This window comes from Apodemus sylvaticus, chromosome 1, assembly GCF_947179515.1.
Source record: "Apodemus sylvaticus chromosome 1, mApoSyl1.1, whole genome shotgun sequence".
NCBI classification, from domain to species: Eukaryota; Metazoa; Chordata; class Mammalia; order Rodentia; family Muridae; genus Apodemus; species Apodemus sylvaticus.
In genome coordinates, this window is record NC_067472.1 from 41,926,672 (window position 1) to 41,939,959 (window position 13,288).

The following is a 13,288-nucleotide window of genomic DNA, read 5'->3' on the forward strand; positions in this document are numbered from 1 at the left end:
TTGTCCCTGAGCACTGATCTCCTGCCAACAGTAACTCAACAGTCTATGGGATGACCTATCATCACTATTTACCATAGGCTCTTGGGATTTTTGAGGGGAACTGCTCTAGATCCCCAGTTGGAAGAGCAGCCTTCTCAACAGCCTAATTTGCAGCAGAAATTTCTCCTCTTGTAAACTTCACTTGTCGTAGCTTTTGTCTCTACTGTTGTGATAAAACACTGATTTATAACAACTTGAGAGAGGTGAGGATTTATCTGGCTTACAGGTTATGGTCCTGTTCTACATGCAATCTTTGAAATCAGCTGTTACATATGATCTAATACATTCTTACTGTCTTCCATAGATACATGCTAGTAAATTTTCCCTTCTTTTGAAAAATGCTTAATGCATTTGTTAACATATTAATAATATTGGGAATAAATATTTTCATTGAAAAACTCTTCATAAAAACCTGACATGCTAAATTTGGAGGTAATATATCTTCACTTTTACTGAGTTCTATTTAAACCCAATAGCTATACACTCTATAAGGATATGTATCATATGTATATATGAATTCTTTGGAGTGTTTACCATGTAGAGAAAGTACTCCTCTGAATGACAGTTTAATTTTGAATTCTTTCCCCTTTCTTCCTAACCAATTGCCCCCCCCCCACTTCCTTTTTCCCTTCCCTGGAACCCTCTTCTTCCTGTTCCCTCCCATCGTTTCCTTTTCCTCTCTTAATCTCTCATCTTGTAATGATCAAGCAGGGGAAATACAGGATAAAGCAAATGCTCAGCTCTTAAGAGCATTTATTGCTTTTGCACAGAACCTGCAGGATTCTATTCCCACATCAGATGCTCACAGACACCAGAAACTCCAGCTCCAGGTGACTGATACCCTCCTTCTTGCAAGCACATTCGCATGTGGGACACACAGCAAGACACACGCAAATAAAAATAAAAAAATAAGTGATCACTTGTATTTTTATACATTTTTTTTTCAGGAGCAGACATTCTAACTAAATCGTCAGTGGTGAGAGATTTCACTGAGTATGACTCAGACATCTGGGCTAGAGTCTGAAAGAAATAGTGAGAACATTAACCACCATAGATGGAACTCTTCAGCACATACATAAGAAATTAACTAAGAATTTCTTGAACTAGAAAAATAAATTGGAATTAAATATATTCTTTCTTAACAAATATCAAATGTAAAATCTTAAAACCATCTGTGATTTTTTTTCTAAAAGTTTGAAAGTTTGAAAGTTTGTTAGGTACATCAAAATAAAAATGTCTAGCATGTTATTCTGTTGCCAGGCAACACTGATAATGTGAGTTCTCACAGGCAAATGCCAGAAAATTGCTGAATGCAATGAATGTGTCCCCAAAGCGAGGGAATCAGCAATGGTTATTTCAAGAAGTGGCTGTACGGAGCCACAAAAATCCCCAGTGAGCATGAAACTATCTTCAGACTTTGCTGCTTATCTTTGGCGATGCAAACGCTCATACCTCCTCTCAGCGGTCTCCAAATGAGATATAGTCAAGGAGCCAAGATGTATTCTGTTCCTTCCTTCCGAGGTACCAACAGTGAAGGCAGCGCATCATTTCAGTGTGCAGAGACTGGGGGACCACAGCCTTATCCCCAGGGCAGAAGCCAGTGGTCCAAGTGTCCCAGCTGGGAAACAGGTGTCTCTTCTGGAACACTTCAGACTACGGAGCAGGAGGAAGAAGAGAAAGCATGCCTGTGTTCCTGTTCCTGGAAATTCTCCATTTAAATCTAAGAATCACGTTTCCTTCTTGTAAAAATACCAGTTTCATCTGCAGTGGGTTCTGATTTTCCTTGCTCCTTCGTTTTGTACCCAAAGAATTGCTTTGAAACGGAATCTGTTGAGGACAAGAAGTTTTCTTTCTCTGTTTAATAAGTGCATATGAACTCTTACAACAAAATTATACAAACTGTGATTGGCGCCTCCACCTCACACGTGAAGATGTGTTTATTAAAGAGACTAGACCCTCAAGACTTGATTCGCTCCCAGGTTAAGATGGATGACTGAGAGACGAACGGCCCTAACAAACATTCTCTGACATTGGACTTGGCGAGAGTGAAGCTGGGCAGAGATGATTATGTATATTTATATCTGTGCATTGAATGAAATGTGTTTTTAATCTGGTGAAATGACTGAATGACTATAGCTTTTCGGGCAGTCATTGAATGAAGATGTTAGAATCAGTTAATTTCTGCCTTAGAGAGTTTAGATGGGGCAGAGATCCAGCAGGAAAAACCTTTCCTAAGAACTAAATTAAATATGGTAAATACTTCAGGGATTAAATTTTTCAGAAGGTAGGACTCTCACATTTTAAATAACTTTTGTCCTTGATATAATGTCTATAATTATTTTCTTTATGGTGGGCTGTGTTATTTGGACTAGTTAAAAATATAGGTGTGTGTATTGCTAATTTAGGTGGGGGAAATTTTCTTACTTTGTTACTGAAATAAATATATCAAATTCTAGAAGTAGTTTAACAGTCTGGGGATCATTTGTGTCTACTGGAGGGTATTTGGTATAAATATTCCTCTTACAGAAATATTTAGGTAGAAATGCTATAAGTTTTTTTTATGCCATTGGGGTTATAGAACATATTTAATACATGGATAACTACATTTAGTGTTACAGAAGTCATGCAGTTTTCAGGTTGTTTAGTTATTATCATTGTGCTTGCTAATAATCACAAACAAATTTTTCTTTTGTGTAGAAGAATTTTATAACACTATGTAACTGTCTAAGATCAGTAACTGGTAATAAAGTATAGGGACCCATTAGAAATACTTCCTAAAAACTGTTAGACACAAGTGATTAGCTTCCTTAATTCATTATAAAATATCCTTTTTCCTCAGTATTAATTTTTATGTTCCTTGTATTTTAGACCATAATTACATATTTTAAACACAAAATATTTGTAAAATTCTACATATGAAATATTATTACTTAAACACATACCAGCATATAAAATATCAATACATTTTATATTACATATCTGAATAAAATATGAATCATTAAAGAAACAATTGCCTCATTTCCTTACATGATTCTGATACTACACTTGATCTTAGACAAAAGGCCGAGAAGCGATAGATGATTCTGATAATACAGTAGCTATTTAATTATTAGCAGATAATTTTGTCTGTCATCAATTTTGTCACCAGGGAATAACTGTGATTTTTAGTAGTATGTAAATTTGTCCCCAATTTGGATGACTTCATTGTTAAAAAGAACTCTAAAGATAGGTTGTAGTTATCCACCACTCAGTTCAAAAATAGTTTCTAAATATTTTATTTTCTTTGAAAAATAGTAATCTTTGTCTCATAATACAGTTGTATTAAAAAATATGGAAAAATTCCAAGTTTTTTCACATGAAAATTCCAAGTTTTTGGATTTGATTATCTCCTTTTTTCTTTTAAACTCTGTAAACAACCCTCTGCAAAAAAATAAGAAACTTCAAAGTAGTTTAAGGCATCTGATGAAGAATCATACTTGTCTAAAATCAAATAACCATTATGGATTTGGGAAATGTATTTTTTCAACTTATGCTTTAAAAAATTTAATAGCTCTAAATTTATGGACATTTTAAACCAACATTCAATTCTGATGTACAATGTATTAAAAGGAGAATGGCTTAAAATAATATGATAATAAATTAATATAATAATACTAAAACAATATGATAAAATAATATAAGTCAGAAAATTTCTGGTTCTCAAAACCTATTTAAAATATGATCTTAGTTAAATAATCACTGTCAGTAGAGATGAATGTTAGCTTCTGAGAGCTATGTGCTTTCATTGGTCTATGTGTAATTCACTGATTATTGTTTACTAATACTTAGCCCTTTTGTCCTATTTGGATTGATTGAGATAGTGAACCAGAGACTTGGGGAGATAAGAAGTGTAGATCCATCTTACCTCACAGTGAAACATATACCTTTAGTCCAGGGGTCCTCAACATTCCTAATGTAGCAATCCTCATGCTCTGGTGACTCCCAGCACTGTAATTTTACTTCTGTTATGAATCACAATGTAAATATCTGATATCCAGGATATCTGATATGCTATCACAGTAAAAGGGCTGTTTGAGTCCAAAGAGGTCACAACTCACAGTATAATAACTGCTGCTTTAACCAATCAGAGTACTCTGTGAATGGTGCAGAAGTTAGTATAAAAGCACAGATTTTGGATCAGACTGGTTCTGCCTTGGTTGCTTATAAGGTGTGGGATCCTAGAAGAGTCACACTTTCTGTTTGTGCTTTAACTTTTTCTCATCTATGAAATGGAAATACCAGAATCAGTTGATTCAGGAATTAGATTAGTTTAATATTGAAGCACTCTAAAGAGTATCTAACACTCAGGGAGTCCTATGGTAATATAAGCTAATGTGCTCACTGCTCTTGAGTTCACGTATTTCTAAATGCATTGATGGGAATGAGAAAAGCACCTTGAAACAGCTGTCAAGACACCACAGTGATAAATATACAGTGTTACTTGCCAATTTCTTTCGGGCTCATTTTTGTTGTTAAGGTATGTAGGTACTTATTCATATTGTGTATTGCAAGTGTGCCTGCACGTGTGCATGGAAACTAGAGGAAGATATCATCGAATCTCCCTCCTTCTGATTTTTGAGACATGGTCCCTCATGGAACCTGTTACTAATTGGCTAGCCTGGCTGGATCTCCACCTCACATTCCCATCACTCAGATCACAGGCGTGAACTGCTGTGCACAGCCTTTTGCACGGGTGCTAGGGATCTCAAATGACTATATGGCAAGTACTTTACCAACAAAATACACTCTCCAACTTCTATGTTGACTTTATTTTATGCAAATTATCCAATTTCCATATGGTTATAGTCTCTATAGCTTTCAATATACTATTAACAAATCTTTACTAAACTATGACTATGAAAGTAACTTAATTACTCTTTGACACAGTATTCACATCTGTAAGGGGAAGAAAATAGTAGTAGAAACACTCACAGAATTATTATGAGTAATTGTGACTTATAAATTCTAGCTGTCACTGTCATCCTCCTCCTCATCATCATCATCTTTATGAGGTATAAAGTTTCAATTCAGTGGTAGCAGTTATACAATGAATGTAAATGTATTAGGTACTACAATGCAAAGAAGATTACAAGCTAAAAGGGAAAAATATCTTTAAAAATCACAGCAAATACTAAGTGCTATCTGTCTTCACCATCTCGGGGTCTAATTAAGTCACACTGATCAAGAAGGAAGAGTAACCCAAACACAGAGAAATGCTGTTATAAGGGAGCTCAGATCCTCCTCATGGAGAGAAAGCAACCCACCTTTAAATTAATAGTCAATAGGGTAATTTCAGACACCAACCACTACTTGGAAAGTCTCAAAAGGAACAAAAGATTCAAATTCAAAGCATAGAGGTTTGCCACTGGGCTAAAGAGGGCCTTTTTAAAAGGTGACATTTAAATCGACTCCTAAATATTAGAAACTTAAGTAAAACTGATTTGTGGATAAGGGGAGAAAGAAACACCAGGCATGCGTTGGCAAAACAAAAAAGACTGTGAAAGACAGAAAGGCTTTCTGTGAGGTTGAGATATCACTACCAGCCAGTCCACCAGCACCTTAATCTTAGAATTTAATCCTTCAGAATTGGAAGAATATTTGTCTGATATTCTTTGCTAGGGCAATGGCAGTGACTTAACACACACACACACACACACACACACACACACACACACACAGTAGTAAGCTTTGAAGATTAAATAGAATCATAAAAAATGACAGTAGGATGTGTTTATTTTGTTGACCTGGCTCCTTCAGTAGGGGCTTGTCACAAAGATAGCATAAAAAGTATGTATGACCCTCATTACGAGGACCATTTTGGAGAGATTGAAGGAATTTGGGCATTAACTAGAAATTATATATTTACTATGTTAATTTTAGTAGATCTGTAAAGATCTGTATTTTCGGTGTAGAAAATAATTGCTTATGAAAATAACGATCTATTTCTGTGGGACATGTGGGCCATGCTATCAGATAGGAGAACTGATGGGGTTGGATGAGTTCAAATTCTGGAAATCTCAGAGACTTGAGATTGGCAGGAGTTGAGCCACTTCCTACTCATTTCTGTACCTTCTCTGGAGCACATAACCATGACACCCCACTGAGAGGACCATGGAGATCCTTCACTTAGGGAAATTATCTGTAGTCCTTCCCCATGCAAATAGAGCATCACTAACATCTCCAACTGAGCCATTAGGAATCACCTACCCCTAAATCCCACTACTCCTCAATGTTTTCTCCGCAGCGTCCCTCTCTACATGGAATAATGTGCACAAGTTATTTCATAGAGGACCATCTGAATGTGGCTGTTTTACTAAGCTGTAACACTTGGAAGAGTTCCCTCTCCTGAAGCATTCATTCACTGCTGAACCTTGGACCCACCTGGCTGGCCAGCTTCATGACTCTCCCAGAGGCTGGAGGTGATATCAGAGTGGGACCTCAAGTACCGGCTGTTGGGTTCTGTCTAAGCTCCACCCCACACCTACCTGGCAATAGCCAGGTATGTCCCGCCCCAGAGATCTGGCCCACTATAAGAGGGGCTACTTGCTCCTCCTCTCTTTCTCTTTGCTCTCTGCTCTCCCACATTCTCACCTCTCTGCCCCTGGGGCTCTTCCCCCCTCCATGTGGTCATGGCTGGCCTCCACTCCTCTCTCTCTCTCTCCTCTCTCTCTCTCTCTCTCTCTCTCTCCCTCTCTCTCTACCACTAACTCCCATCCCCTACTCTGAATAAACTCTATTCTATACTATGTCTGTGTGTGTGTATGTGGTCCCTCAGGGGCAGCCCTCAGGGGCAGAGGTGCCCAGGCAAGGGCCCTCCTGGACAGCTTCCCCCACCACGCCGCCTAGCCACACTCACCTAACCCCCATGCTCTCCCCCTTTTATCTTGGTGCTGAAAGTCCTTTCACCGGCCCTATGCAGGCCACCCAAACCTCCTCACTTCTCTTCAAACAGCTGTAGCATTGCCAGGTTTCCCAGTGGAACTGAGACATGTGAAACCTATTCATCCTTGTTTTGTTTTGCTTTACCATTCAGGCAAATAGAAAATGACATATCTGTATTTGATATTTTATATAATTTAATTAATTTTGAGTATTTATGTATACAGTGTGTAAGAAAGAATAGAATCCGAATCTCTCAGGATTCTAAAAATAGCTGATAAGAACTTTGCAGAGAATGTTTGCAAATCGAGCCCAGCTGCTCTCTTCCCACCACTGCCTCTCCCTATAAACAAAGACAGAGTTCTGTTAATTCATACTCATGTCATTGGATTTGGAATCAGGAAAGAAAAATAAGGAAGGCAGGAAAGAAGGAGGGGAAGAACGAAGGAAGGAAAAAAAGGAAGGAAGGAACAAAGAAACAAAGCCACAGGATTGCAGAGTCATGAAACAGTAGAGAACTCGTGCAAACAGACCCCGAGAAAGACATACAGAAATTCAGAGTCCCTCTTGTACTTAATCTTTTTGTTAGGGTTTCTATTGCTGTGATGAAACATCATGACTAAAACACAAGTAGGGAGGAAAGGTTATTTGGCTTACCCTTCCATATTGCTGTTGATCATTGAAGGAAGTCAGGACAGGAACTCACACAGGGCAGAAACCTGGAGCCAGGAGCTGGTGCAGAGGTCATGGGGTCAGGGGAGTACTCCTTACTGACTTGCTCTCCATGGCTTGCTCAGCCTGCTTTCTTAGAGAAACCAGGACCCCCAACCCAAGGATAGAACCACCCATAATTGACTGGGCCCTCCCCCATCAATAACTAATTAAGAGAATTCGCATCTTATGGAGGCATTTTCTCAATTAAATCGCCTTCGATTCAGATACCTCTAGCTTGTGTGTCAAGGTTATATAAGACTAGCCAGCAAACTTCTTCTTTTATTGAGTACACACAAAAGGATCAAATAAAAATAAGAATTAAGTTAGGAGTGACTTTGGACTAGCAATAAAGAAATGGAACTTCCTACATTTAACAGCTACAGAAACTAAGTAAAATACAAAACAGCTAGAACAGGGCTCCTGCAGATGAAACCAGATAGGTACTAGAAGCAGTCATACGTGGACGAGATGAGCATGGGTAAACACAGTCCAGCACAATGTGTTCCAAATGTGCCAAGCTGCCTCCGCTATCACAGTAGGAGAATGGCCCAGCTACGACCCAAGAAAACAATCCAGGCTGTCTTTCATCCTAGAGCAATGGGAAAGAGATCACAGCAACTGGAGACTTAGAGAGGGCTAAGAAAACTGTGCAAGCACAGCCCAGAGAGGTGGCATTCTGTGTAGAAGCCTTGCCCAGGTTTCCCGTTGTTTTCTGAGGCGTGCATGCTAGGAGAAGGCTGAAAGGGGCCCTAAGAAAGACCTGACCTCTCACTCACCACACTCAAGGGGAGGGTTCGATATGCTTTCAGTCAAGGTCACTTTTTGGTATGTTGTAAGAAGAATCAAATCAAACCACATAGAAGTAGAGAACACATCCCACACAACATAGCACAGTAGAAATCTACAATGCTGTGTTTGCCTTCAAACCCCTCAGGATTTCATTGCTTCAAGTCTGGTGTTGAATGAGTATTTTGGGATAGAATTAAACTAGATCAATCTAGGGTCTAGAGGTTCAAGTTTTTATGTAAGAACAAAAATCAACAGGGAAAATTTCTACTAAATTTCTTGTTAATTACACCTGATGTTTCACATGAGACCTTTAATGTTAATGTATATGATTCTTTCTTTAATGCATACTTTTATTCACACTGGTTTTCTTTGAAGTGAAAAACTGTCTTGCCAAGCAGGGCCAGACATAGACATTGGAATACATGCTATACAAAACAGTAGTGTTGTGTTTTGTTCTTAATTAATCTTTCTAAAAGAAATTCTGCCTTTGTGACCTAGTGATTGCAATATCCTTTAATGTATTCTAAAATCCTATGAAAACAAGACAAACTTCTATATTTAAATGGTGCAAAAGTTCTCTTCTGTAGAAGAACTTAGGGAACTAGGGAACACACTGTACATTTAAAATATTCATTAGTATTTTATTAACCAGTGGGAACATTTGGACTGAGAGCATTCTGTATCTTAGTCAAATAAATCTGTTTTGTGGTTTGACTTTGCCAGATCTTTATATAACTTAAGTTACTAAAGGGTTATTGACCTAAAGAATTTAATGATACCATCACAGATAATTCTGAGCCAGATGCAGATGAGTTGCATAGACTCCCGATACCTATCCCCCCCCCCCCTCCATCTCTGGGGTGTGTGCCTTCTTGATGTGGTTAAACACCAGGTTATAGTCACTTTGTTTTCTTAAGTAGGAAAATATTTTGGTATCTGAAATGAAACAGTGTCAGCAGCATGGTAAAAATAAGCATAGTAGTGCTCCTTACTCTGCATATGTAACTTGCAGGAAATTTCAAGAAATGGAGCATCTGTTGAGGACAGGGACACGAGTCCTGATGGCAAACTCTGGCCACATGAGGCACATGCCAAAACTCAGACACTTTTGACTCTCTCTAATGAGTGCCGAAGACACTAGATCCCAGTATTTCTTTACCATTTCACACATCCTTGTGGCTCCCAATGCAGCTGGATGTGTTAACTTTAAGCCCCAGGTTGTAAGTGTTGATGTTTTACTTTTTCTAATCCATCTGGACTCAGATCCAGTAGAGCTGTAGTGAGGGGAGCAACAGGTTTTGAGCAACAGACTGAATCTACAAATATTCTAAAAATGTTCCCCAGTGTTTGCTTTATTTGAATTGTTTGGATTATTATTAAGTTCATCTTTCTTTATGTTGCTCTCTTTTCCCTCACTTTTAAACTCATTCCTCCCCAAATTACTAAGAATTCTGGTTTCTACAAGTAAGCTTAACAGGACCCAGCATGATTTTAATATTGAAATCTAACTGATATGTAGCTCAAGCATCAAAGTTCCAATAAATTTTGTAATTTGTCCATTAGGTTGACTTCATTAAAAACCGGGATTTGATATAATGTAGATTTCCCTATTCCAGAGTTTGTTTTCAAACTCATTTTTAAAGGTGTTGGGGGCTTGTAGAATATATCAGAACTAAGCATTTTTCCAGCTGCTCATCATTGGAGATTCAGGGAGCTATAAGAGTCATTGTCAGAGATGAGTGGGTTTTCTGCTCCAGGCGATAAGCCTGGCAAAAAGTTCAGGCTGCTTACAAATACTAAAGGAAGAACAACTTCTTCTCTTTCAAATGTATTCTCTCTATATTTGTAAACATAAGTGCCTTACTCAGCCATCGTTGAAGAAGCTTCCCCCTGCAGCAGACAGAAGCCAATACAGAGACGTCCAGCCATAGCCAGACATTCAGAGAGTGAGAAAATTTGGAATGCTTAGCCCTAAATTGGATGTCTCAATCAAATCCCTCCCCTCATAGCTCAAAGAACCGTGTGAAGCAGAGTTGGAAAGATGGTAAGTGTATAAAAGCCAGAGGATATCAAAAGCAAAAACAAAATGAAACAAAACAAAGCCCTCTAAGTCAACATGATCAGCATGTACACAAGAACTCACAGGGACTAGGTAGCACAGGTTTGCACCAAGTACCCTATGCTCATATTAGGACCTCCGGTTTAGAATTTTGGGATTTCTTAGTGTGCAAATGAGTAGCCACTGATTCTTGTGCCCTCTCCTGGGCTCTTTTCCTTCTGTTAGTTTGCCTTTTCTACCTTCAGTGTGTCAACTTTGTTTTACCTTATATTTTTCTTGGCTATGTTTGGTTGTTACCTCTTAGAAGCCTGTCCTTTTCTAATAAGAGACAGAAAGAGAATGGCTCTAAATGGGAGAGGTGGTCAGGAGAACTGGGAGGAGTAGAGGGAGGCAAAAATCATAATCAGGATACATTATGTGAGACAGAATCTATTTTCAGTTTAAGGGGAAAAAGAAATCCTCTTTACTTGTTTGAAATATGAAGTAGTATTTAGACAGTTTCATACACTAGGGAATTAAATAAGCACATCGGTTACCGTCTATAATTTTATTTTGTAATAAGAGCATTAAAGCCTATTATTTAAGCAGTTTAAAAACAGACAATGCATTATTTAGATGTCTCTATCAAATCCCTCCCCTCACAACTCAGGGAACCCTGAAGGAGTTGGAATGAATATAGGAGTCAGAGAAATAAAAAAAAAAGTCCTCCATAACACCATAATAGGAGCACATGTGAACTCACAGAAATTAGGCACCATTATTATTGACTATGGTCTCACTGGTATGCAACAAATCACCATAACCTTACTAATGCCAAATAAAGTATCTTTACAATGGTACCTTTCTCCTAATTCCAACTTACTGGGCTTTGGCAACCATAATTGTACTTCCAATTCACTGACAATTTTAGAATGTACACTGTGAAGTATGTCTCTGTTAGTTCCTAGATTATTTCACTTAGCTGAATGTCATCTATATCAATTTACATTATAAACAGCAGAATTTTTATGTCTTTAAGGCTTAATAGTATTCCATTTTGGATACGTTCCATATTTTTTAAGTCAAGTTCTCACTATATAGCCTAAAATAGCCTGAAGATTTTAATGTAGTTCAGTGCTGTATACCTATTTCCTCTGAATTGAAACACTCCTTGAAGGGAGGCACTTTAAGGATTAGAATGCACACCAAGCAAATACCAACAAACTCTTACAATTCTCAGGAAGTTCCTGAAGCTTACAAGATTTATAAGACATACCCTCCCCAAGGTTGTATAAGCAGTCACAATTGCTAAGGATCAGGAAAACTGACCATGAGCCATATAGGGAGCTCCAGAATGTAGCTTTCCTGTGTTGTATAATCTATGCTGGGGTAGGAGTATTGCAAGTGCCTGTGATAAGTTGACACTTCTGCAAATAAACCACAATTAATATCCTGGCAAATGATTCACTAAGCTAGACTGCAGTGGTATAATTTCTTTGGTCTGTCAACAGTGGTTCAACTAAGATAAATGGCTATTTGTTCATATATCCTCAAGAACAGTCATGCAGTACCCTGGCTGGCTTCATACCTCAGCATCATGAGGGCTGAGATTGTAGCATATCCACCACAGGTAGCCTGTTCTCATCTTGCCCTTTGTTATGATCCAGACAGAAAGTATTTCTCCAAAAGATCCCTGTATTTGAGCTTGGTTCCTATCTGGTAGTACTACTGATAAGTGATTTGAAGGTACTAACCCTGCCAATACATTAGTCCCTGGGTGAGCACATCACTGAATTATTAGTGGAAGATAGTAGGTCCCTGGGAGCATGTCTAAGAAGGCAACAAAATATACCTATCATCCTATCTTTTCCTTCCTGGCTACTCTGAGGGCAGTAGCTTTCTTCCCTCATGCCTTTCTGTAATGATACCTCAGCTTTGTCACCAGACTAACACTGATGGAAACAATCTCTTGTGGACAGAAAACTTTGGAAATTACTCTTTCCTCTTTTGAATCATTCTTCTCCATAGGGATCTAAAACTAATATGCTGTTTACCTGTAGTGTGTTCTTTGTCCACTGTGAATAGTACTATACTGAACTTGTGTGTTTAGACATTTCTTTAACACACTGATTTTATTTCTTTTGTGAACATGACCAGAAATAGGATCATCTGATTTAGCTTTTTATTTTTTTGAAAAAAATTCATGCTTTTCCCATATGAACACAGTAACAGATATTTTAATGTGTTTTTTTTTTACTTTTACTTGTTAGTTAACTCTCACTTTAGATAAACAGCCATTTATTATTTGGAATATAAATTATTAGATTTTGCTTTATTTTCTCTATTATTCTCACTATCTGAGGAGAGAAGGATCAGCAAATGTTTTCAAACAAAATATTCAGTGCAAATTTATATGGAATGAATAAAATTCCAAAATTATTTCATGCTATTCTAAAAGCAGGTTTTATTAACCCAGGTTATCTTGGACCAATCATGTAGTCCAAGAAATCTCCGAACTGATTATCCTTCCATTTCAACTTACCATGTTATGGAAATACAGGTATTTTTTTTTATACCTAACATCTAGGATCTCTTTATTAAAAGACAATGGAAATATCCAGAAGACAACTATTCAGGTATTTAAAATGTTGAAGACATTCTACAGAATGTGAATTAATATAGTGAACCCGCAGTGAGCAAAAGTACAGTTCCAACCCTGTTTTATATACAGATCTATATAAAAACCCACCCTTGAGCTAGGCAAATGAATGAGTGGTGAAATTGATTGCC

The 13,288-nt window shown here is 37.8% G+C and overlaps 1 pseudogene; it reads right to left on the bottom strand.

Moving 5' to 3' along the window:
• Window positions 1-2,989: 2,989 nt before the first annotated feature.
• LOC127676752 (uncharacterized) lies at window positions 2,990-3,114 on the bottom strand (annotated as a pseudogene).
• Window positions 3,115-13,288: the final 10,174 nt, after the last annotated feature.